Below are 26254 nucleotides of genomic sequence, written 5' to 3'. Positions count from 1 at the left end.
TGGAAGGAGCAGAAGAGTAGACAGAAGTGCATGGTAAGCAGTGTACTTAATATTTGTATCACTCATGACATCATTATTAATCACATCTTTCTTTTTAAAGGAACAATAGGCATCAGCAGAAGAGCACATGTTGAAAGATGGTTTAAGCTTTCCCACCATAGCCAAAATCTCAGTAAAACGAACTGTTCCACTGCTGACAGCCCCTGACACAGGAATTAGTATGAGGGAAAAATCCAACTGGGGGAAGTTGCTTCAGCAAACCCATTGACCCCAATGGGAGTCCACACCACTCCGAAAGCCGCATTAGGGTATGATTTTTATTAGTAATTCAGTTGGAAAGCCTAAGCTTCCCCTCCAGCATGTTGTGATGCTGATGGCAATCCCTAGTGCCTGATATTTTGTTGTTGTTGTTGTTTGTTGTTGTAAATGACTGCTAATCATGATGTTAGTTTCAAGTGTAGCTACACCCTAGAGTGAGCAAATCATGTTGCAATTATTTCATGATAAGATGACTAATAGATTCTGCAGTGCAGCCCTGCTATCTACCCTTATCAATTCAATTTATTCGAATAGTGTAAAACTACCTCAGATTTTCTTCGGATGTTTTGCCAAAGCAGGTCAGACACATTATGCAAGTTGCTAGAAATACAAGTTGCTGGAAATGACAGCTGGGCAGAGTGCTGTGGGCATTTGTGTCCATCTTGCAGCCCTAAACGGCCTCAGCCCTGTATACCTGAAGGAGCGTCTCCACCCCCATCGTTCAGCCCGGACACTGAGATCCAGCGCCGAGGGCCTTCTGGCAGTTCCCTCATTGCAAGAAGTAAGGTTAAATAAATAAATAAATAAATAAATAAATAAATAAATTTTATTTATATCCCGCCCTCCCCAGCCGAAGCCGGGCTCAGGGCGGCTAACAACAATCAAATAATCAAACAATCAAATAATCCAACATTCTAAAAACATTTCATTATAAAATTAATAAAAATCAAATTAATGGCAACCGTTAAGCAAAATTCTGTGCAGGTTGCCAGAGGAGGGAGTCAGGCTGCGCCCTGACCAAAGGCCTGGAACAACTCTGTCTTGCAGGCCCTGCGGAAAGATGTCAGGTCCTGCAGGGCCCTAGTCTCTTGTGACAGAGCATTCCACCAGATTGGAGCCACGGCCGAGAAAGCCCTGGCTCTAGTTGAGGCCAGCCTAACCTCTCTGAGGCCTGGGACCTTCAGGATGTTTTTATTTGCAGACTGTAGGTTCCTCTGTGGAGCATACCAGAAGAGGCGGTCCCATAGCTACGAGGATCCTAGGCCGTATAGGTCTTTAAAGGTTAAAACCAGCACCTTAAACCTGATCCTGTACTCCACCGGGAGCCAGTGCAGCTGGTATAGTACCGGATGAATGTGATCTCGCAGCGAAGACCCCATAAGGAGTCTTGTCGCGGCATTCTGTACCCGCTGGAGTTTCTGGGTCAGTCTCAAGGGCAGCCCCACATAGAGCGAGTTACAAGAATCCAGTCTGGAGGTGACCGTCGCATGGATCACAGTGGCTAGGTCAGGGCGAGAGAGATAAGGGGCCAACTGCTTAGCTTGGCGGAGATGAAAAAATGCCATCTTTGTTATAGCTGTAATCTGCGCCTCCATAGAGAGGGAGGTATCGAAGATCACACCCAAACTCTTAACGGACGGTGCTGGCACTAATTGCACCCCCGTAAGAGATGGGAGTTGCCCCCTCAATCCCATATCGTCCCGTCCCAGCCAGAGGACCTCTGTCTTCAAAGGATTTAACTTCAACCGGCTCCCACGTAACCATCCAGCCACAGCTTCCAAACATCTGGTCAGTGTGTCTGGGGCCGAATCAGGATGGCCATCCATCAACAGATAGAGTTGGGTGTCATCGGCATACTGATGGCAAACCAGCCCAAAACTCCGGACAAGCTGGGCGAGGGGGCGCATAAAGATGTTAAAAAGCATCGGGAGAGTATCGCACCCTGAGGCACTCCACACACCAAGGAGTGGCACGATGACAATTCCCCCCCAAGCGCCACCCTCTGTCCCCGACCAGAGAGAAACGAGCGCAGCCATTGAAGGACTGTGCCCTGAATCCCCACGTCGGCAAGGCGGTGATCCAGGAATTCGTGATCGACCATGTCGAAGGCTGCTGACAGGTGCCTAGAAGAATCAGCAGCTCCGACCCGCCTCGATCCAGCTGCCTGCGGAGATCATCTGTTAGGGCAACCAGAGCCGTCTCGGTCCCATGATCAGTGCGGAAGCCAGACTGGAATGGATCCAGAGCCAATGTTTCATCCAGAAACCTACCAAGCTGTTCAGCAACCACTCTCTCAATCACTTTACCCAGGAATGGAAGATTCGAAACCGGGCGGTAATTGGATATATCTAAGGGATCTAATGATGTTTTCTTTAAGAGCGGGAGCACCGCTGCCTCCTTCAGTTTCCCTGGGAATATCCCGGTGCCAAGGGAAAAATTGATGATATCCCGCGGGGGGGGGGGGGCGCACCTCGTCTGGACACGCTCTAATCAGCCAAGATGAGCATGGATCAAGAGGACAGGTGGTGGGCTTTCCAGCTCGGAGGAGTCTGTCCACATCGGCTGGGGATATCCGGTCAAAGTGGTCCAATACTGGACCCGAGGACAGTCGAGGGGCCTCCAGTTCCTTTATTGTATCCAAATTGGCAGAGGGTCATGGCGGAGCAACAGGACCTTCTCCGCAAAAAAGCTCACAAATGCCTCACAGCTGTGTGTCAGATTGTTATTTAAATTTGGCTGTCCTTCAAGGGACGTTAAAGACCTAATTATACTAAATAATTGCGCCGGGCGAGAGCTAGCGGATGCAATGGAGGCTGAGAAGTAAGACTTCTTAGCGGCCTTCACTGCCATCTCATAGGTTTTCATAAAAGCCCTATAAGATGTTATTGAGGCTCCGTCACGGGCACCCCGCCATCTGAGCCGTCTGAGGTCCCACTTCATTTTCCGAAGCTCCTCGGTAAACCAGGGAGCCGGGTTTCTGCAGGGTCGCAGAGGGCGCTTAGGTGCGATCTCATCGATGGCTGCCAGGAGCTGGATATTCCAGCCCTCAACAAGCTCAGTCAATGAGTCACCAGGGGGAGAAAGGTCCCGCAAGGCTTGATGGAATCTATCAGGGTCCATCAGCCTCTGCGGGCGAGCCCAAATCGGCTCGCCACCTAAGCAGGGTGGGGGTGGAAAGTCAATCCAGGCTTTCAGAGCGTAGTGATCAGACCATGGCACCTTCAGGGAACCAGACAGAGGGCCTTCTCGGTAATGGTATCCACCCTGTGGAATGCCCTCCCTTCAGATGTGAAGGAAATAAGCAGATATCTTATCTTTAAAAGACATCTGAAGGCAGCCCTGTTTAGAGAAGTTTTTAATATTTAATGCTGTATTGTTTTTAACACTCGATTGGGAGCCACCCAGAGTGGCTGGGGAAACTCAGCCAGATGGGTGGGGTATAAATAAGAAATTATTATTATTATTATTATTATTATTATTATTATTATTATTATTATTACAGGCTTCCCACAGGAATCTGGCTGACCACTGTGAGAACAGGATGGGGATTGGCCTGATCCAACAGATTAACATTATTTTCTTATTTGCCTTGATTATTCCCTCAGCTGAAATCCTATGCCAATGCTAAAAAGCAGACTTTTTAATGGTTCTCAGGCAGATTCTCAAATGAGTTCACAAATTCCTTTCTGCATTGTTTTTGGTTTTTTTAAGCCTCTTCCTAGCACTACAAGTAGGGAGAGAAGACAGAGTTGGGACCAGAGGGGAAATGTGCATTTTTCTCTTAAGATAGTCCTGGACCCTATCCAAACTGTCAACCAAAAGATCCAGCCATCTACTTCATGCTTGAGTGTTACTTGAAACTATCTCGGCTGTCTGTCACTGCAGTTAAATACACTCCTAAGTGTCTGGACCAGCATCTGTCAGGGAGGAAGGCCAAGCGGCCATCATCAGAGGTTAGTTTCCGGCAGGCCAGCAGAGATGCCAGCACTTTGTCTCTACAAATCAGAGCTGGAAGCCTGTAGGGGAGAACCATGCTATATGGCAGACACGCTGTTACTGTACATAAAGGGAGGGCAAGAGTGCTCTGCAGGTAGCTTTGATTGATGTTCATTGCCCTTGGTAAACATGCTCCTTGGGCAGCATGTTTGCTCCAACAAATGTGCTCTGGAAACAACACCCCTGCGAAGCGACACACGGTTTCCTTAAATAAAGAATAAATCAATATCTCAAGGATCTTTCTACTGTAAACTGTTAACTGTTTTGGTCCCACTATGTTGGGAAAAGCCGTGTAGCCCATTAAATAGGCTACTTCTACATAGTATCTAGTTCTGATTTTGCGTGGGATGATGCTGTCCCACACTACATTGGCATGGCTGTCAGGGACTAACACTGATGATGGAGATACACAGTATGCCTATTCAACATTACTGCCAGGGAGTGTCATTGTGTTTTTTGTTTTTTTTTGGTCTGTTTGTTTTTGTAACAACATGGTTCACATTTTAGAGAAAGCATGACAACTGTGTGATATATATCATTTCAGAAAACTCAGGAGATAATCAGATCTGACGAATACAAATGCTTATTATTTATTTATTATTATGATTTATTAAATTTCTGTATTGCCATTCATCTGATGATCAAAGGGCGGTTTAAAATATAAAAACACAAAAATACATAGCATAATAAAAACAAAAACAAAAGTAATACCAACCCTCCAGTTTACAAGGCTATAGATAAAGACCTGGGAGAAGAGGAATGTTTGTGCTTGGCACCTAAATATATGTAATGAAAGTACCAGGCAAACCTAGCGTTGCCATACGTCCAGAATAATGCAGTTGGAAGCAACAATTTTTGTGTCTGGATTTTCACTATGGTAACCCTATGCAAACGTCCCTGGGAAGAGCATCCCACAAGCAGGGAGCCACCACAGAAAGGGCCAGTTCTTGACTTGCTGTCTTCCTGACCTCTTGTGGAGGAGGCACATGAAGAAGGGCCTCAGATGATGATCACAGGGTCCTGGTTGGTTCATATGGGGAGAGGTGGTCCTGAGTCAAAACCAGCACTTTGAATTGGGCTCAGAAACGAATTGGCAGCCATTGCAGTTGGGTCAGGAGTGGTATTATATGGTCAAACCCTCTTGCTCTGGTGATTGATTTGATTTATTATATTTCCATGTCACAGGTGGACGAATGTCACATTGGGAAGAGGCCTGGTCAGCCTCTCCTGATGCGACAGTCGTCATGCACTCAATGCAGGACCCAGTGCTGGGGTGGCACCGTGGGCCGGGGGGTTGGAAAAAAGCCTTGAAATCAGGACATGCCAATTTCAAGTCAGAAATCATGATGGCTTTACCAATTCTGGGAGCATCCCGGCAAAATTGGGGCACTTGAAGGGGCTGGTCATATGGAAGGCAGGGAGACTAATAATAATAATAATAATAATAATAATAATAATTTATTTATACTCTGCCCATCTGGCTGGGTTTTCCCAGCCACTCTGGGCGGCTTCCAATAAAATATTACAATACAATAGTCTATTAAACATTAAAAGCTTCCCTAAACAGGGCTGCCTTCAGATGTCTTCTAAAAGTCTGGTAGTTGTTTTTCTCTTTGACATCTGATGGAAGGACGTTCCACAGGGCGGGTGCCACTACCAAGAAGGCCCTCTGCCTGGTTCCCTGTAACTTGGCTTCTCACAGTGAGGGAACTGCCAGAAGGCCCTTGGCGCTGGACCTCAGTGTCCGGGCAGAACGATGGGGGTGGAGACACTCCTTCAGGTATACTGGACCGAGGCCATTTAGGGCTTTAAAGGTCAGCACCAACACTTTGAATTGTGCTCGGAAACGTACTGGGAGCCAATGTAGGTCTTTCAAGACTGGTGTTATGTGGTCTCAGCAGCCACTCCCAGTCACCAGTCTAGCTGTCACATTATGGATTAGTTGTAGTTTCCGGGTCACCTTCAAAGGTAGCCCCACGTAGAGCGCATTGCAGTAGTTCAAGCGAGAGATAACTAGAGCATGCACCACTCTGGCGAGACAATCCACGGGCAGATAGGGTCTCAGCCTGCGTACCAGATGGAGCTGATAAACAGCTGCCCTGGACAAAGAATTGACCTGTGCCTCCATGGACAGCTGTGAGTCCCAAATGACTCCCAGGCTGCGTACCTGGTCCTTCAGGGGCACAATTACCCCATTCAGGACCAGGGAGTCCTCCCCACCTGTCCCCCCAAAACAGTACTTCTGTCTTGTCAGGATTCAGCCTCAATTTGTTAGCCGCCATCCATCCTCCAACCACCTCCAGACACTCACACAGGACCTTCACCGCCTTCACTGGTTCTGATTTGAAAGAGACGTAGAGCTGGGTATCGTCTGCATACTGATGAACACCCAGCCCAAACCCCCTGAGGATCTCTTCCAGCAGCTGCATGTAGATGTTGAAAAGCATGGGGGAGAGGGGGGCCACCAGGTGGCGCGTTGGAAGATGGCCGACAATAACATCTCTCTGACCCATCAAGGTAATTAAGGGGCTGCTATGGGAAGTATGCAGCCTTCCCCCGCCCCCAGGATATGGGGGCGCCCTGTCTTGCCAGTGGTGCTTGAGAAGCGTGGGGCACATGGTTTGTTCATGGGGTACGAAAAAGGTGCATACAGGGTATGGATGACTAACTCTAAATCCATAAAGTTCACAAGGAGTGTTGAGTATAATCCTAAGTGGGGGGAAAATGTGGGAATTTTCCAGAGTTACCCAGAGGAGGATGAAGGTGATGTGAAGAAAGCAGATCATGCTGAGAAAGCTGAGGAAACTGAGGATGATGATGATGATGGTGATGATGATGATGATGATCAGAGTTCGGATTCCAGTTCAGTGGGCGGTGCTACTGCTGGTGTCAGCGACAGTGATGACACAGCAGACTACAAGAGCGCAAAGGCCTCAGTCAGACCATCTGATGAGTCTGACAATGAACTGGAGGAACCACTGTTCACCAATGGTCACTTTTCTCCTAAGAAGGAGGAGATGAGTCCAGAAGACTTGTGTCTGGTTCGCAGGTCTGAAAGGGCGACCAAAGGCAAACCTCCGAAGAGATTTGCTGATGAGTTTGCTAAGACGGCAACTGCTGTTCTTAGTAGCTCAGAGAAGGTGTGGGAACCTTCAAGCTTCAAAGAGGTTCAGGAGTTAACCTCTAAAGATGCTGAGCCTTGGCTAAATGCCATGAAGGCTGAAGTTGATTCCTTAAACAGGAACCAAACTTGGGAACTGGTACCAGTAGTCCCAGGGATGAGACTGGTTGGCAGCAAATGGGTCTTCAAGGCCAAGACAGACCAGAATGGCAAGGTTGTCAGACACAAAGCCAGATTGGTTGCCAGAGGTTTTTCACAGGTACCAGGACAGGATTACCACGAGACCTACTCGCCCACGGTCAAATATGAGAGCATTCGGCTGATGCTCAAGATCGCTGCGGAGGAGAAACTGCAGGTTTCCCATCATGACATTAATACAGATTTTTTGTACGGGATTCTGGGGGAGGAGCTGTATATGCTTCCACCTGACGGGATGCAGATACAGAAGGGAATGGTCTGTAAACTGCGGAAATCCTTATATGGTCTCAAGCAGAGTGCCAGGTGTTGGAATACAAAACTCACTGAAACGTTGCTTTCTCTAGGTTTTCACCAGGGCAAAGCTGATCCGTGTGTGTTTGTCAAGGAGGAGGGGCAAAACAAACTGTATTGTTTATGTTTTGTTGATGATCTTCTGATGTTTTGGAAGAATCAGGCTTTTTACCAAAGCACCCTAGCTCAACTGAAGGAGCACTTTGACATGAAGGATCTTGGTGAGGTATCCAACTATCTTTCTCTGCAGGTGGAGAGGGACCAAGCTGGTAATTTTCTGGTACACCAAACACAGAAAATTGCTGATGTATTAACCAGGTTGAATTTGGTTGATGCAAACCCAGCAGACACACCGATGGTGACAGGTTACCAGGTAGATAGTACTGCTGAAGCGTTTTCTGACATAACGCTGTACAGATGCATTCTAGGCAAGTTGAATTTCATTGCTAGATGTTCAAGACCTGACATTGCTGTAAGCACTAACCTGCTGAGCAGACATGCTAACAATCCTACTGTTCAGGATTGGAAAGCTCTGAAGCGCATAGCCCGCTATTTGAAAGGGACTTTGCACTACAGGCTGAGGTTCACCAGTCAGAAGACTGGAGGTCTTGAAATCTTTGCAGATGCAAGTTTTGGAAGTGACACCATGGATGGTACAAGCACTTCTGGAGGATGCTACATGTACAACCACTGCCCGTTTGACTGGTTGTGCAAAAAGCAGACGACAGTTAGCCTAAGTTCCTGTGAAGCAGAACTCAATGCTCTGTCATTTTCACTCATGGATTGTGAATGGTTGATGCAACTGTTTAAGGACATCGAGGTTTCTGTGAAATGTCCTATACAAGTGTATCAAGACAATAGATCTTGTTTGGCTTTGCTGAACTCGGAGAGTTGCAAGCAAAGAACCAAGTACTAGCAGATTAAGCTACATCGTGCAAGAGAGTGTATTCAGAAAGGACTCATTCAGGTGTCCTACATGCCAGGAAATGAAATTCCTGCTGATCTGTTGTCTAAGGTAGCTAACAGAGAACAACTTAAGGTTTACGTACAAAGGTTGCAATTGGGTTGAACCACAGGTACCACAGGTTACACGGAAAGGGGGAGGATGTTAGGATATTTCCGTTCCACCTTAAAAGGGAGCAGGCTTTGTGTGTCACAGCCTGCGTATTTCCTGTCTCACAGGATGTTTCTGTTGTCAGTTGCTTTCGTTTTCTTGTTGTCTGAGCAGACCGAAGCAGACGGTCATGGTTTCTTAGTTCTGACCAACGCTGAATAAACTGTAAATATGCTCTCCTGCTGTGCATCTTTTGCTGTGTGAATTCTGCTGATAGAGTGTGCACAAGTCCAAGAATGTGGCTATCTTTTCTTGAGGCTTCGTGCCGCTGATTGCTGATATTGCCTGACTACGGGAGGTCGATGGATTGTCCGGCACCGAGCTTGGGGGCTCAGATGGACTTTATCTCCCTGGCAGTATCCCAACATGGACTCATGCCGAGCTTGATGTATGGGTACCCTCAAAAAAAAATTTAAAATTTGGCTGTATAATTTGGAACTAATGTGATTTGAACAATGTGATGTGATTGGCCTGTTAATAAAAATTACTTTCAAAAAGAAAAGAAAAGAAAAGCATGGGGGAGAGGACAGAACCCTGAGGCACCCCACAAGTGAGAGCCCAGGGGTTTGAACACTCATCCCCCACAACCACTTTCTGAACACAGCCCAGGAGGAAGGAGAGGAACCACTGTATAACAGTGCCCCCAGCTCTCAGCCCCTCTAGACGGTCCAGAAGGATGTTATGGTTGATGGTGTCGAAAGCCACTGAGAAATCCAGCAGAAGTAGGAAACAGCTCTCAGCTGTGTCCCTAGCCAGTTGGAGAACCTTGACCAGTGTGACCAAGGCAGTTGCAGTCCCATGATGAGGCCTGAATCATGCCTGGAAGGGATCCAAGTGGTACACTTCTTCTAGGCGTGCCTGGAGTTGTTCAGCAACCACTCGCTCACTCACCTTGCCCAAGAATGGAAGATTTGAAACTGGCCAATCGTTGGCCATATTGGCTGCATCTAAAGATGGTTTTTTAAGAAGTGGTTCGATAACCGCCTCTTTCAGTGGGTTTGGGAAGGCTCCCGCACAGAGAGAAGCATTCACCACCCCGCGAAGCCCATTGCCCAGCCCTTCCCGGCTAGCTTTTATAAGCCAGGATGGGCAAGGATCAAGGAGACAGTAGGCACAGCCAAAGTCAATGAGAGGCAAAGCCAGCTAATCCTAGTTTTGCCCCTGTCCTCCTCCTTGCTGAACTCAGTAAGGGCAGCCCTGATAAGCAGTGCTAACCACTGACTGCTTGTTAAGTAGGAAGGCAGACAGGTGGGGGTTGCCTTGGGGAGAAGGAGGTTGGTGGGGCAGTGCCCCAGTTGCCCTAATGGACCAGCCTCCATTAGTCACAAACACAGGTGCAAAGGTAACTGCCTTATACCAAGGCAGACTATTTCTCCATTGAGCTCAGTACTGTACTGTCTGCACTAACTAAAAGAGGTTCTCCAGGTGTTCAGGCAAGGGGACATTCCCAGCCTACCTGACAGGGTTGTTGCACAGACATAATGGTCAGCAGGTAACCATGTCAGCCACCTTGAGCTCCTTAGAGAAAGGGTGGGCTATAAATGTAACAAATAAACAAATATCCTTCATTTAAAACCAGGTGCAGAAGGTTGCAGTGGTTTCATTTTGGATCTAGACTCTGTTGCTGCTGGTGAAGGTTATCCCCCTCAGGTTAACTTTTGCTTCCTCCATCAGAGATGGATTTAGGGCAGCGTGGCTGGTTCTGCTGCACTAGGTGCCACAGGGCACCACAGCTATGATGTAGTGAATGTGAGAAGCTGGGGGACACTGCATTCTGGCCTCACACAGGGCAGCGCTGAAATTTGAAAGTCTGCCCCAATCCCATACAGTTCTGCTGATTTAAAACTGTAAACAACCATTGAAGGAGAGTAACTGTTGAAGCAACTGAGGGAAGAGAGCACATTATTTTTCTTTTCTTGTTGCTCTGTCTCGATCAGTCAAAAGCTTACTAGTGCCATCCCATCAAAGCTGGGGGTGCGGGGGTTGGTCATGGCTTAATGTAGCTTCAGTTTCTTACAGCTGGATCATCTGCATGTTTACACAGAAGTAAGGTCCACTAAACTCAGTGGGGCCAGCTTCCAAGAAGCCTACCTAGGACTGCAGCCTGAGTGTAAACTGAATAAACAGATTAGGAGTCCGCTTGGTTGTTTTCTCTCTCCCTGCAGTAGCCATGCAAATCCCTTTATTTGGATGGAGATTTGAGCAAGGAAAAAACCTTCATTTCTCAAGAAAGGAAGCAGGCCTTGACAATATTTTCTCTCAAAGCAGGAGATGTTGGATGACTGTGTTAATATTTTTCTTTGTAAACACATGCATTCCCCCTGTTCTTTGCCCAGTTAGATCTTGTTCTTCTGTTTTCTCAGCTTATGTTTATCCTTTCCCATTCATCTTTCTTTGACTCTCTTGCCCTTGCATCTTCCACACTGCTATTTGCCTGAGAAATATTGACATCTACCTCTTTCTCTCTCCAGTCACATTCTGGGGCCTCCAGTCCACTCCCCGCACTTGTGCCATATATTGATTCTTCAGATTTGCACAAGATGAAAAAACCTCACAAGCAAATTACTTGATTGTGTGCTTTTGCACATTTCTTGGGCGGGGATTTCTCTCTCCATAAAACATGGTCATACAATTATCTACCCACATGCCTGGTCAGTACTTAATTGGCATACTATGATCAAATTTTAGAAGGTGGAGACACACGAAAAGCGATAAATAAATTCAAATACATGTATGTGTGGATTACTCCAGTTTAATTTGAATGTGGATGAAATGGATTAACTCAGGACCAGATTTAGGTTTGATGAGGCCTTAAGCTACTGAAGGTAATGGGGCCCTTTGTATGTCCAGCTGTCCTTTGTCAACAACAAACTGTCACTGTTTTGTTGTTGTTGTTGAATATATGCTATATGGTAATTTATGAGCAAACCAGTGATATTTTAGGGAGCAGGATAGAAGGCGGGGCCCATTACTTACATCACAGGAGCCTACACAACACAAAACACTTGCTATATGTAGGTTTTATTTTTGTTTTTATCTTATATTTTGGAAATGTACATCCAGGTTTTTTCCCTTTAAATTTTTTTTGGGCCCTAAGCTATAGCTTGTTTAGTTTATACGTAAATCCAGCACTGGATTAACTACTAAATAATGCCCCAAAGCCCCTATTTTTCTTGGATTCTGTTTACATTCCTTGTAAGTGTCCCTTTTCTTTTCCTCTTGTCTGTGCATCATTCTAGGATTTTCAAACATTCAATGCATGTGCAGTCTTTGTACAAAAATGGCTGAGCTGTACATATCAATAAGTGTAGACTCTTTTACAGAGACACTTGTGCATTTGCACCTACTGTATGCTCACTGTAACATGCAAACAAGCTCTTGAAACTCCCCTTTCCTTTCCCTTTTCCCAAGCCTACTGTATACATCTTTCCTATTCACGAGCAGAGTTTAATAGGTAGCAGGCTTATCCCTTGAATCTGAATTCACTGCCAAAGTATTATAGCTGGATACTTTCAAGTGTGTTTAAGTGTGCATTTATAATAGAAAGGTTGGAGAGATTCTGCATACATTTTAATATGTGGCTTTCATATGTTTTTGAGGGTTTGGGAAGCTTTAGAGTGCAAATGATCCTACAGTGAGGGTTTGAAGGGTTTTAAAACTGTAGAAAGAATGGTGAAAGCAATCATATAAATGTATTCTTGTTATTGTTTCCAGCTATAATAAATGATTCCACTTTTTAATAATTTTGCTCCCATGTTGCATATTATATGAGGCTGCCAAAATAAACAAACAAGCAAATAAATTGGTGCTTTTCTTCTTCTTTCCTGTTAAATAGAGTGGGGCTTTAGAGCTAATGTTTGATCATAATTTGGAAGTTAATATAGCACAAGGATGAATAGGGTGAGCTGTGGGCGAGGATGCCACACTCAGTGTGCCATCATTGCCACGAATCCAGAAGGTGCTCTTCAGAAGAACACTATGGTTCAGTCTCCAGACCCCATCCTCCCAAGTCTAGGATATGGGGATAACAATGACAAACTGCTTTGCAGCATTGTTGTAACACATTGTATGACACTGTGACACACTTATTTACATCTAGTAAATAAGTATTTTGTCAAATGTAAAAGTAGAGGCTTCAAACTAAGGAAGAGAGCCAGGATGAAGTGGTCTGGATAGGATTCCCAATCGTTCTCCGCCCCCCAAACTGGTCCCTGCCCCAATTTGAAGTGTAGGAGGTCTTCTCTGCAGGAGAGAATCTGCCATCATGGCTCCATTGTCAAGCAAAAGGTCTCAAAAGACAAACTCCATAGAACTGAGTATCATGTGCCATTTGAAGCTTTTCAGGTTTTCTGGTTTGTATGTAGGCATGGATGGGTGAATGTGTCTGCTTTTGTTTGTTTTTTCTAATCTTTAGTTCAGTTCTACACCCACACACCCCTGCATTTTAGTGGGATTTATACTAACATAAACTGTTTTTTGGTAATTGCTTTTGCCTAATGTGCACATTTTTCCAAATCCATTTTCCTAATATAATTCATTTTTTGTATGTTATTTTCTTTAATATAAGCATTTTTGTGCACACTTTACCATAGTATTTGCATTTTTGTACACATTGCTTGGCTGGAGAATTGCACTGCGAAATCTGGACAAGTGTCAGGTTTGAAGGATGCCTGTGTTTTGGTCTGTGTATGGTCTCAAAGAGTGTGAATTAGATCGGTGCACCTTTAAACATGAAATGAATTAAATTTCTCAATTTTGGGGTGCATTAGATATTTAAGTATGCAAAGGTTCCACTTTCTCCGTTCTGCCCATTTTTTCTCACTTATGGATTGAATTTGTAATTGCTCACATCACAATGTCTCCCAGACAAAATACAAGAAGGCAAGAAAAAGACAGATGGATAGATGAACTCTACTGACTTATTTTATTGACTTCCTTGCCATTAAATGTGTACTTGGCAAGAAATACAATCTATACTGCAAGGGTCACATTAGTTATAGTTATAGTTGCATGCTAGAAAGCTGACAAACTTTTGGCCAAAACTAGCCTTTAGACCTGGATTTCATATTTTCTGTTTCAAACAAAACAATTGTATCTAAATTAGAAATATACAGCTAATGTAGCTTCAGTAATAAACACAATGGCTTTTATCCATTGAAATACAGAGAATGAGGTTCTTAGAACATGAAAACATACTAAGAGCCCTGCTGGATCAGATCAAAGCCCCATTCATCTTGCATTCTGTTCTCACAGTGACCAACCAGATGCTCGTGGAAAGCTTGCAAGCAGGATACAAACACAGCAACACTCTCACCTTCTGTGATTTCCAGAAACTGGCATTCAGAGGAATATTGCCTCCAACAGTGGAGGTGTTTAATTGACAATGAAATGGGGAATGCCCAAATGTATTACTGAAGATTTTAATGTGGGGATATTCCGCTGGAATATACTAAGTGGTTTCTGAATGCCTTGATGGGCTGATAATTAACTATTGTTGTTTTCTGCTAGCTAACACATGAGTGTTTAACCTTAGATCAGGTGACAAAGGTATTTAGTTGCAAGTCTCCATTTTGAAAGGGAGTTGCCTTTAGCCTTTGTTCTCAGGCTCTATAGGAGTTAAGATGTGTCAAAGACACATAAAGGGGGAGAATACAGCTCCAGTTAAAGTGGAGGCTCTAGTAAGAGAGGTCTGTTTAGAATTATCTGTTATTTCTAAGAAGATGCTGAACCTGTGCTAGACAGCACAAGATATTGTAATTATTTGGTTGTATCATTGATGTTTTTGTTCTGTTTTAAAGAAAGTTCTGCAAATAAAGTTTTGAACAATGTAATGAGTCTAGTCAATGTTTCATCCCAAAAAGGAGTCTGCTTTTATGCTTTGTCACTTCAAGCTGCACAATATTAATATCTGCAATAGGAGGTACAACATGGCCATTATGCCTAGTATATAGTAACACTATGCTCCATGATTTGTCTATACTCCCTTTAAAGCCATCCAAGCTGGTGGCTATTACTACATACTGGCAGCAAATACCAGAGTTTAACCGTGCTTGGTATGGAGAAGTACTTACTTTTATCTGTGTTGAACCTTCCAACAATCAACTTTATTGGATGGATCCAGATTCTAGTATTACAGGAAAGGGGTAACAACATCCTCTCTATCCACTTTCTCTATGCAATGCATAATTGTATACACCACTGTCATGCCCTCATTTACTAAACTAAAAAGCCCCAAATATTGCCAACTTTCTTCCAGGGGAAGTTGCTCCCATCCACTGATTATTTTGGTTCTACTGATTCTACAGTGTGGTGTAGTGGTTAAGAGTGGTAGACTTGTAATCTGGTGAACTGGGTTTGCGCCTCCACTCCTCCACATGCAGCTGCTGGGTGACCTTGGGCTAGTCACACTTCTTTGAAGTCTCTCAGCCCCACTCACCTCACAGAGTGTTTGTTGTGAGGGAGGAAGGGAAAGGAGAATGTTAGCCACTTTGAGACTCCTTCAGGTAATGATAAAGCAGGATATCAAATCCAAACTCTTCTAAAGCTTTCTGAGATTTACAAGGTCTTTTTGATGTGACCCACTCTTTACACAGGATTCTATGCAGAGTTGCCCCATAGCTTTGCATAGTCGCATTACGATAGGGAAATGTTTTATTTTCAGCTCTTTTTAAAACTCCCAACCCTCACTATGCAGCCCTTAAAGGCTCTTCCTTCACTGCTAGATAGAGAATCTGACAAATGCATCCTCTTAGACTTTTATAATGGCTTCATTTTTTCTGCTCATCTTCTAGCAAACTAGCTGAACCCACTTTACTTTGACAGGGTCTAATTTCAAATGAAGGTGTTAAGCCCTGGGATATCCATCCACCAACACAAAATTACAGGACAGGATACATTTACATTGCACTCAGAGAAATGTGTTGTTTCTTCTATAAAGAAGGAGTTGCTTGTATTTCAAGCTTGTCTTACATATTTAGAACCTTTGCAGTTACTGTTAACAGCTGTTGCTGTTATTAAAACATCTCTGCAGGTGGGAATATCTTGCAGAATTTTACCTGATGACAGGAATTATATATGAAATGTCAATTAAGAGTGCAAACATATGTATGCCTCCTTCGTGATTTCATTGGGAGTTACTCCCAGGAATGTGTGCTTAGGACTGCAGCCATGAAATAATTATCCTGCTTAGATACAAAAAACAAAACAAAAACAGAGCAAACGGTTGTATCCAGGCTGCAATCCTAATCATTTCTGCTCAGAAGTAAGTCCCACTGTTTCAATGGGTCTCACTCCAGCTAAGTGGAGCCAAGATTGTAGCCTAAATTAAGGTAAAGGTAAAGGTACCCCTTGGTGCTGGAGGAGACTCTTGAGAGTCCCATGGACTGCAAGAAGATCAAACGTATCCATTCTTAAGGAAATCAGCCCTGAGTGCTCACTGGAAGGACAGATCGTGAAGCTGAGGCTCCAATACTTTGGCCACCTCATGAGAAGAGAAGACTCCCTGGAAAAGACCCTGATGTTGGGGAAGATGGAGGGCACAAGGAGAAGGGGACGACAGAGGATGAGATGGTTGGATGGTGTTCTTGAAGCTACCAGCATGAGTTTGATCAAATTGCGGGAGGCAGTGGAGGACAGAAGTGCCTGGCGTGCTCTGGTCCATGGGGTCACGAAGAGTCGGACACAACTAAACGACTAAACAACAACAAAGGTACCCCTGCCCGTCAGGGCCAGTTGTGACCGACTCTAGGGTTGCGCACTCCCCCCAAATAATCCTGGGACTTGTTAAGGGTGCTGGGAATTGTAGCTTTGTGAGGGGTAATCAACTGTTCCCAGAATGTTGATGGAGAAGCAGTATGGCTTAAACGTATGTTGTGCAGCCTAAGTAACAACAAACTTTTCATGCCAATTTCAATGTGATCTAACTAAAACAAACTGGAATTTGACCCAACCCACATCTCCTTGACATACTAACCATTAGGAATTAGTATAACATTCTCTAGTCTTTCTATTGACTTTGAAATTAATGTACTCACTCCAGCTAACAAAATTTTGGCTGGGTGGGGAAATATGTATAATGGAACATTTGCATTATTTTGATACTATTCTGCACCTTTTTATTCCCCAATCAGAGCCATTCTTTTCCTTTCCTTTCTTCCTATTGTTTGCTGTCTCTGTCTTTCCCCACCATTAAATTTGATTAATTGCGGCAACTCACACATTGTTGTTCATGAAAGCCTATGACATCATCATATTAGGCATAGTGATGTGGGGTCATCAACAAAAGCATGACAATAACCATGTGGACAGAAAGCTGGGAGCATAAACTGCTCCATATAAGCAGGTCCCCATGTGGTCCAACAGGATATTAATCATATTGGCACCATCATCTCCTGAAAAAATATGCTTTCTTCTTCCTCTGAAATCAAGGCTCTCACAGGAAAGACTTAACCATTTCACTTAGTGGCACGGTTCCCCTTTGTAGTCGCTATCTGTTTTGCTCCACTAATGCTTGAATTAGGATAACAGTGTGGAAAGATTCAGGTGGAAAGGTCATATGAAGGTGATCACTTCTCATGCCAGCCTCATTTCATAGCAAGGAGGAATAGGACGGGTACAGAAAGCATATTGCCCATCCCTCCCATTTGTTTCCCATCCAAACATTGCAAGAATGATGTAGCAAGTGACCAGAAAGGTTCTGAAGCCATATCACTTAAGCCACATAATAAAACGCTCTCTGTATCATCTATCTGTGTGATCTTTGGTTCCATCCTATGTATATCTATTCAGAAGAAATACTTATTTATAATTTATTTATCTTGAAAGTTTATACCCCTCCTTTCAACCAAATGATTCTCAAAGTGACTTACAAGTAACAGATTATGAAACAACCTCCTCCATCACCAACCACCTCTCTCTCTCTCTCTCTCTCTCTCTCTCTCTCTCACACACACACACACACACACACACACACACACACACACAATCCAGCAGCCATGTTGAGACCTATTGAGACCCTAGAAAATGTATAGGGAAAGGGGTGTGGTTTTGTGGTCGAGCATCTGCTTTACATGCAGAAGATCTGAGACCCAATGTCTGACATCTCCAGATAAGGCTGGGAGACAGCTCCTTGTCTGAAATCCTGGAGGGCAGCTGTCAGTCAGTGTAGACAATACTGAGCTAGATGGACCAATGGTTTGACTCAGGATGAGGATGCTGCCTATGTTCCTATGATTACAACTTCAATGTAGGAAGAAAGCTTTATATTGGAACTAGGATGGGAAACCTCTGGCCACCTAGAGGTTCCTGTGACCATCCTGTCCATCAGCCATTCTGGCAGGAGGTGATGGGAGTTGGCATCTAACAACATCTGGGACCGCAGGCTTCCACGTTACTATTTCCTGAATCAGACAGAACATTGTGCTAAAGATGTGCATGTAAGGGTGAATGTTTTGCATTATTTTTGTTTCATCTTTCATATCTGGAAACCAGTATTGTTTATGACCCGACAGCAGCTGTTAATCACTGTACCTTACAGTGTGCAGATAAGATAAATTCATTGGGCTCGTGCTTCTTGCTATGGAAATTTCTGTGCTATAATATTGCCCTTCATCATACCATAGTACTACCTGACAAGGCTGCAAAGGAAATGAAGGGTATACACTTAGTCCCAGGTGATGGACCCACACGAGGCCAGGTGCTGTGGTCAGAATAATTTACGAAGGTGAAACCAAGTCAAGGTTGAAAGAATGGTGTTTTATAGTAATAATTTGTTTTACGTGTAAAAATCCACTTAGAATGTGGGGCTCAATATAGGACAATGCCTGAACATTCATTTTACATGTACTTGAAAAGAAGGGAAAGTACAGTATATGTCTCAGGAGGAAAACTTGTGGGATGCCACTGTCCCTCCAGCATTTGCCACCTAAGGCAAGCATCCCACTTTGCCTAATGGCAGGGCAGACACTGCATATTGCTGCTTTCACACTGCTTTTTAAAGGTGATTATGTAGCTAGGAACCGTTCACAGTAAAATGTGACAGAAAATTCATATGAGTACCTGTCCTAAGGGAGCATCTAGAGCATCTGGGATATTATTATTTTTACACTCCCCCCCTCCATCTGCAGTACTTTAAAGCAGTACCATGCTGCTTTAAACAGTCATGACTTCCCCCCAAATAAACCTGGGAAGTGTTCACCTCAGAAATCTCAGAGTTGCTTGTGAAGAAGGATTGATTGTTAAATCACTTTGAGAATTATTATTTGATTGGAGAAGGGAATCTTTCCACTAACCAAAAGCAAAATGCATAAGTCATGAAGGAGTTTGTTCATCCCGCCTCCCCGCCCCATACATTTCCCTTTTGAATTTTAAGTTTCGCTTCTGGAAATCTCCACCTTGCCCTGACATTTCACTTACTATTGCTTTTCTCTGGAAAGGCACCATATTATATGCACTTTATGCAGTTTTGCTTTTAAAATCTAAGCCCAGAAGCACCATGAGGCTTGTTACATCTTGTGGGAGCTCCACTTTGTTGAGGCGTACATTCCCCAAAGACCCCTTCTGCTTCTGACTGTGATTTGGGGTTTGTACAGAGTAGATGCACACCTGTCTATTTATTTCACTGTCAGTGAAGCTCTCTCTTGTGCTGAAGTTAATAGGTCAGCTTGCTCTGAGGCACAACGGCACATGCACATTGAAGCCTGACAGAAGTTTAAACCAGAGTGTTACATATTTATACAGTAACAATATGTTCTATTTTCTGTATGAACAGTTGGCTCAAATGTGTTGACAGTCATGGGTAACCTAGGATAGCCCGGCCTTGTAAGCAAAACAAGAAAGAGCATCTGTTTTGTCTGCAGAAGGTTCCAGGTTCAGTTCCTGGTATCTCCAGGAAGAATGAGGAAAAACTCCCTTATGAGAATCCCAGAAAGCTGCTTCCAGTCAGTGCTGACTGACTGACTGACTTGGTTAGATGGAAAGTTCCTATGATGTGCAGAACACCTTCAAGTTCTAGGGCCATAGGAAGCTACCTCAGAATAGTGGACAGAAGTAATTTGCTTATCGACGGTGACAGAAATACAGGTTCCTGTGCAAGTTTCCCATCTATCCCACAGTTCCAGACTGATAAACAAAATTGGAAAAGCTGGAGTAATGGTTTAATGTAAGGTCTGCATATTTTATCTCTGTGGGAAATACTGTGAAATATGTATGGCAATTGCCTTTCATGAGGAAAAGTGGATGATAGAGGAGAGAAATGAAGCACAAGAAAATAAATAAATTGCTTCACACTTTTTTTGGGGGGGTGGGGGAATTATGCTAGAATCAGGAGCTTTATGTGCCCAACAAGATTGTGGCCATGTTTATTATTATTATAAACTTACACTTGGGGCTGTCATTCATAATGTACCGTTTTAAGCAATGGTAATTTGCTACATTAGTAAATTGTGCATGATTTTCCAGTCCTAATGTACGAAGCATTTCAAACCTTCTTCCATCTGGACTTTTGTTATTTGACAGCACATTTGAGAAACATTTTGGGATTTTGTTCTGCCACTGCATGATATTTCATATGAATTACAAGAAGAGATTTTTTCACTCTGAAGAACCCTTGATTAATCTTTTTGTTTGCCTAATCCTTCTGCTGGCTCTTAATTTTACACATTAACATTTTAAATGAATTTACAGCCAAAGTCTACTAAAAATATAAATCCATAATTCCAAGTGTAGGACTTGCTTGAGGTAAAGTTTCCCTAATCCTCTGAAATTGCTCAATTCCCAAGATTCCTGTCAGACTGCAGGATTTAGGTCTATTTCCTGAGGAGAAATTAGAATTTTACCAAACAACCCTGCCTGGCAGAAATTTGTGAACAACAAAACAACAAACAGCAACAACAGCAATTAAATAGCTGAGTATAGGTTCAAAGCACCATACACCACCAGTATTTAATTAGAATAGGCAAGATGTTCTGGCTTTTAATAATGCTTGTGAAGACTGCTTCTCCTAGCATTATTACATAAAGTGTTTACTGCTGTTCAGCTAAGAAAACATTTGCCATTTGTTGGGATACATAATTCTGTACAAAGAACGTGACCTGATGGACAAATTTGTAAATAGAGTCTCAATTTAGCACCATCCCAGCAAATATAGGCTCAGACGACTGCTCTTCCTGACTATATAGCATGTGGCCAGACATGTATCACTGCCTGGAATCTTTCATACCTTGAGCTGAAAAGATGTGCCACAAAGGAGACGTCTTAGATAATCAACACCAGCATGTACATAGCTTGGTTTGGGACATGGAGAGGAGGACCATCTCAAGGTTTTGATCTCCTCCAATATCACAGAAGATTTTGGGGAAAACTCAGTTCCCATGGGAGCCAGCCATGCTGGAGGCAGTGTTTGGAGGTCAGATTCATATGTGGCTTCCAGGTTTCCAGGCAGATATTGATTAGTGCCATTCCTTTGCTTCTTAATAAGGGGGCTCATGGGGGCAAACACGAAGTGCTAAAGAGTACAGGTGACTCTCCACAGTGGGGGGCACCCTCTAAACACCCTTTAAAAGCCCTCTCTGCCACTCTCTTTTCAATCTTTGCCACAAATACTGTGTCCAAAAATATCCACAAATAGAATTGAAGCTCTGGGGCTGGCAGGAAGCTGGAGGATACATGGGAAAGCAGCAGCTGCTACTCTGCTACCCTGAACATCAGTTGTTAGGTGGGGAGGCTGAGCAGCATAAATAAAGCCCTGTTGCACCTCTGGTCTCTTCAGGGCTTCCTCTGCCCTCACTGACATCCTCTTCGGGCTTTGGAGAAGACCTCATTGCAAGCCACAAGAACACCCCAACTCTGTCCCACCATTTCCTGATATGAATTGAATTGCTGAATTATTTCCTGGCACACGAATATGCAGTCACACACGAGAGTAGAGGTGGAGCACTGGGATAAGATAGGGTTGCCATAGGTCCCTCATCAAGACGTGCTCTATTTTAAGGGCTGTTGGTCCAAGTACAGTTTAAAGATAAATAACCATAAGAACCATAAAGAACCATAAAGGACCGTAAAGAAGGCTGATCGCCGAAAAATTGATGCTTTTGAATTATGGTGCTGGAGGAGACTCTTGAGAGTCCCATGGACTGCAAGAAGATCAAACGCATCCATTCTTAAGGAAATCAGTCCTGAGTGCTCACTGGAAGGACAGATCCTGAATCTGAGGCTCCAATACTTTGGCCACCTCATGAGAAGAGAAGACTCCCTGGAGAAGACACTGATGCTGGGAAAGATGGAGGGCACAAGGAGAAGGGGGCGACAGAGGACGAGATGGTTGGATAGTGTTTTCGAGGTTACCAGCATGAGTTTGACCAAACTGCGGGAGGTAGTGGAGGACAGAGGTGCCTGGTGTGCTCTGGTCCATGGGGTCACGAAGAGTCGGACACGACTAAACGACTAAACGACTAAACAACAACAACAACCATAAGAAGGAAAGGCAGGGCCCATGAAGAAATACCACTGACTGCTGTCTTTCCCGCTATTGTAAGGTGTATCATGTTTCTGTTTAAATTATTGTAATTGTTTCTAAGGGAGGAGTTCAATGTAGCACACCTTAGTGGGGTGTAATAGTTATGCCAGTAGAATGGCTTGCACAAGAGAAGGCACATGGGTCTCGTGGCTGGCTGTGCCAAGCCTGCTGATTTTTCTCTCTTGTGCATGAGTGATGTCATTTTGGCTGCATAAACCATGGCACTCAGCCATTCAACATCACAGAATGGAATAAATTACTCTTAAATGTTCTTAATAGGGTTGGAAAATCCCTGCTGCTTTAGTTTAATAAAAAAAAAGTTCAGACTCACTAATGCTTTGCTCCTCAGGAATCTGTGTTTCCCCAACCCCCCACTAGGCCTTCGCATGCACCAATGTCATCATTGGTGAGAATCAGAGCATAGATCTCTACACACCTGCTGTGACTTTAAGGTTCTCTCGGTCAAATCTGTACTCTGGAACAAATGTGAGTCCTGTCTGAAACACATAGCCTGCCAAAAGCACAATGTGGCCTACATTAAGTTACACATATTTCCATCCACTTAACTCTGTGGAGATTAGTTTGTATGATGCTCAACAGAATCATGAAGTCCATAACTTTTTATGCGTGCAAGGTAGGTAACTGGCACTTGTTTTATTGGATCAGGCAGAAGTTCTCCAATAGCATGTTACCTGGTGGGTTAACCCATCCATAACCTGTTTTCCAGTCATGTTTACAACTTTCAGCTGCAGTATTCCCCCAACTAATTTAAATGCAGCTAAGCAGAAGAAAGGCATTAGTTCCTAAATGATTTAATAACCACTGCCTGATTTTCAAGACATTGAAATGCATGATTTTCAAATAATTTTATTTTGATATATTTTCAGGTTTCTTCAGCATAGAAATATTACAGACTTTCAAAGTGAAATCCATACCTCTACTGTCACAAAACAGATATAGATGTTGCAGACTATTTATTTATGCTTTTTAAAAAGACAATTGACAGAATTGTTTTTTATTTGTGCCAAATTGTTATAAAGACCATTTCAAATGCACTATATTTACATAGCTTTTACTCCAGATTAAAGGGTGACATGAACCCTCTTCAAACATATTACTTACATGAAGGAAGAAATTAGAAGAGGGAGAGGGGTGGGTGGGTGGCTGGGTGTCCACCCACATAGCAAAAATTCTGCCTAAGTCAGGGAAACGTTATCCAGAGTAGAATTATATTACAATGTGATGTCTTCTATGTCAAGGGAAGTTTGGTCCAAGGCTAGTGTAAAGCTACAGAACCTAAAAAGAGAGTGCATGGGCCTTAAATTTGAACCAGAGGCTTCACAGCCCTGCAGCCCCCTCTGCTTACTTGAGTAGTGCACAAAGTGGGCTATCACTGAAAGAAATGGCTGGTTTGTTCTGTTGCTTTTAGGGTTTGGATGCCTAATTTGATACTGCTTTGCAACAGCCTACATTTGCTTCTTGTAACCTTTTTCTCCATCTTTGCCTGGGTATTTGTAAATTCACAGAATGTTCTAGAAATATTTTTAGCCAGAACCTCCAGTGGTTTGCCTAGCCTGCAAACATTATCCTGACCTCTCCCTCATTCAAAGAAGGGTAGGTGGTAATGAAAATGGTGTAAACTAAATCAGGTATATGAACAGAGCCACATTTAAAGCCACAAATTAATCATCAACACCATCATTTTATTAATTGCCTTCTCCACAATCTTCACCAGGTGATGTACAATAAAGAAGAAAGAAGCAGCTAAAAACACACAGAGAGACAAAAACAGCTATTCATTTTGAACAAAACTAAAACAATACAAAATAGATAATCATGCAAAAGACCTTTTTATCCAACTGGGAAAGCCTTTTGGAACAAACATGTTTTCAATTGTTTCTGGAAAGTCCAGACTGTGGGCTCCTGTCATATCTCAACAGGAATGTATTTGATTCTAAGAGTTGGCTTTTGAGTACTCACTGTAGGTATGTCAGGGCACAGTTCACCTTGTCAATGCTCAGCCGGGATAAAACAGACTTTTAAAGGTGAGCTTCCCTTGTTCTCTTAATTTATACTCTAAGAACTCAGCAGCCACCTGTCTAAGACTGAAGCAGCCATCCAATTTTTATTGGTCCCACTGCACCATTGCTACCAGTCTAGTTAGACCTCCCATACCAACCAGCCTCCAGCTACAACTCCCTGCTGTAATATTTCACCTGCTTTTGATCTCCATGTGTTCTGCTCTTTAACCTAAATTCAGTGCATAAAATATCAAGACTATGCAACATTCGGCTGCAGATCAGACAGAAAACCCCCTACACTGCAAGCCCAAAGTGAGTAAGATCATTCTACAGAGGCTAAGCTTCCCCACAGATTTTTTTTTTTTTTTGCAGGTAACTATGTAGAAAGGATTTGCTACCATCTTTTATCCTGCAATAAGAGCTGAGCTCTGTAAGTGTGCAAAACAGTTATGTGTGGGGGCCAAATAATGAGGTGAATCAGGGTGAATTTGAGATCTTTTCCCAGTCCTGAGTCAAAGTGTGGTGTCAATAACATCATACATACACCCCCACCCCCTCCACACGAATCCCCACAAAGCCTCACTCTATTGTTCTATGTTTTCTAAACCACATAGCTTGATGTTTCCCTATACATCTCCACATTTCTCTAGGTCTATGGGCTGTACAAGAAATGAGGCTGTCTAAAATGTTACCTGTGGGGCATTGAAGAGCTCTGCATTGTTTTGTCTTAAAGTATAGCAGTGGGAGATTTTTTCCTCAAGCCTATGTTGCTCTGTTTTAAATCATCATCAACATTACCATCATCGAAACAATGCAAGCAGCATTCCAGCAGTGGTGTAGTGTGGGTTGTCAGTGCCCAGGGTTGTGCGGGGGGGGGGGGGGGCTGACAGAGAGCTCATGCACATTCAATTGCAAATGGCTTCCATATCACCCAGCAGAGATAAGAAGAGTTGTTCTGTTGCCTGGAAAGCTCACTTCCTGGTTCACGTGGAAAAGCCATTTTCAACTAAGCCCAGTGATGGAAGCACGCAGCTGAACTGAGGCAGCACCAGGTGTTGGCATTTTGCACCCCTAACAATTTTGCACATGGGCCAGCCTCCCCTGTGTTCCCTCCATGTTATGCCACTGCATTCCAGTCAGCCTCACACTGTACAGCTTATTGGAGGCTTGTGAGACTTTTAAGAGGGCACAAAGAATGACCAGGAAAAAAAGACCAGTGTGAAGCTGCAAAGTTCTTTAATATACAAGGAATAATATATAACAGTCACTTCTTAAGCATTTAAGGCAAGGAAGAACAAGAGAGAACCTCTTGTTCACCATGCCTAAGGGATCATGGAGAAAAGTGAATTCCTTTTACTTATCACACAAAAAGACTGCAATTTGGCAGTCTTAATACACTTTGGAGAGGCTTCTGTGTTTTTAAATATCATTCACTTTGGCCCAAAAGTGAAAAGGGTATAATTAGTTTTATATTCCTCATTACCATGAATGGGAAATACAGAGCTTCATTTCATTCAGAGTGGTTTGGAACCCAAATGATGGGGGTGGGGTGGAGAGAGCCCAGGGTGATTCAGAAACACATCAGAATGCTTAAAAGATAGAAATTTGAGGCAAATCTAGGACCCCGTACACATCCCTAGAATGATGCAATCTGAAAATTTTGGTCCTTAGGTTCGTTGTAAGCTTGAGACATTTTCCAGTGCTGTTGACTATAATAAATCAGCTTTAGATTTGCACAGCCTATTGTTACTGTTTAGTCAGTTCCTAGAGTGGCTTAGTAGTCAATCCCTCTTCCCATGGAACCCTGGAATTGTTGCTATGTTGGACTGAAGGCTCTCCTAACAATTCTTGAGTACCTCTAACAAACTACAGTTATCAAGTTTCCCTTGATGTGGTGGACACCAGCTACAATTCTGACTGAAGTTTCCAGGTGTGACAGAAATTAAAATCTGAAGCTCCTT

Source organism: Podarcis raffonei, chromosome 7 (genome assembly GCF_027172205.1).
Source record: "Podarcis raffonei isolate rPodRaf1 chromosome 7, rPodRaf1.pri, whole genome shotgun sequence".
In the NCBI taxonomy this organism is placed as follows: Eukaryota; Metazoa; Chordata; class Lepidosauria; order Squamata; family Lacertidae; genus Podarcis; species Podarcis raffonei.
The sequence above is the reverse complement of the archived record's forward strand: the minus strand, read 5'-3'. Positions refer to the sequence as shown.